The 1,299-nt window shown below is 43.3% G+C and overlaps 1 pseudogene; it reads right to left on the reverse strand.

Moving 5' to 3' along the window:
- Positions 1-888: 888 nt before the first annotated feature.
- Positions 889-1,006, reverse strand: LOC112478202 (annotated as a pseudogene).
- Between the last annotated feature and the right edge of the window lie 293 nt (positions 1,007-1,299).

Consider the following 1,299-nt stretch of genomic DNA (forward strand, 5'->3'; position numbering starts at 1 on the left):
TCAGGCCTCTGTGCTCTTGGGGGAACTTGAGGAGAAAAACAACAGTGAGAAAGACTAGAGAAATAGCAAGGAACCAGATGGAGCTCAAGTGAGGACCTGTGCCTTTGGGCAATGTGGAATAACTGACTAAGATGGCACCAACTCAGAAAATTATCCAGGCTGCTTCAGAAAGGCAGAAGATACCCCAGTGTTCTAAGTGATGCAGCACAGGGCAAATTCCCCCAAGTACAGGAAGACCAAGCCCTGCACTGAGACAGAAGAAGGTTCTTGGCAGAGAGTGTAAGAAAGAATTCAAACACATGCCAAAGTCAGAGTTAAAAGGAAAGTTTATTAAAGAAAAGGAAAAGCAAAGACTAGAGAAAGCAAAGACAAGAAGCCAAGATGAGAAAAAAGCCCCTTTATATACCATTCTTTAAATCCTGTGAGTTACAGTTTAAAGACTTTGTTTACCCATTTTCCTTTGATATGGACATACAGTGAAGAAGGATAAGAGTACATAATGTGAAAAGGTAAGAATATGTAGCATAAGCAGCCTGCTGGCAGTTCCCAGCCTTTAATCCATAGGTTCCCTATGGTTTTAGCTATAGGGAATGAATGATTTTATTTTGCGTAGGGTGCCACTTAAAGACTCTTTTTCCTGTTTTCTCTTCAGGGTGTGGAGAAATGGGTTGTTAGCAATCCTAGCAGAAATCTTCCTTTGTTCTGCAGGTTTCCTTATGGTCTGGCTGCAGGGCTGATCAGTATATTGCAGTCTCTGAATATAACTTGATTTATTTTTTATTTTATTTTACTTAATTTTTTTATTTTTTAGGCAAGGCAACCCTTGGTTGACCTCACAGATTGCAAAGACCTTGTCAGCTTACAATCCCATATTTTTTAATTTTTTTATGCCTACAGCACCTGGTCTTCCTAGGTGGTCTCCCTCCAAGCACTAACCAGGCCCGACCCTACTTAGCTTCCGGGATCAGATGGGATTGGGCTTGTTCAGGGTAGCATGGCCGTAGACTGAATATTGCTCGATTTAACATCTTAGTTCTCTTGTCTCCTCCCTACATTACAAGGTCTGCCCTCATGCATAACCCAGTAGCTATCTGGATATTTATTTAGCTTCCATCGAGTTCCCGTGGTGGGCTCTGACCATGCAATAGTGAATGAGGCACCATGGTCCCTGGACCTACAGAGCTCACAGCGATTGAGCAAGTCGCCCCACTTTGCTAAGTGAAAGGAAGTTGCGGGGTAGAAGGTGAGGCCACTGTGGAGATCCTAGAGGGCTTCTTGACACCTAGGGTGGGATTGTCC

This window comes from Pteropus alecto, unplaced genomic scaffold (assembly GCF_000325575.1).
Source record: "Pteropus alecto unplaced genomic scaffold, ASM32557v1 scaffold42, whole genome shotgun sequence".
In the NCBI taxonomy this organism is placed as follows: domain Eukaryota; kingdom Metazoa; phylum Chordata; class Mammalia; order Chiroptera; family Pteropodidae; genus Pteropus; species Pteropus alecto.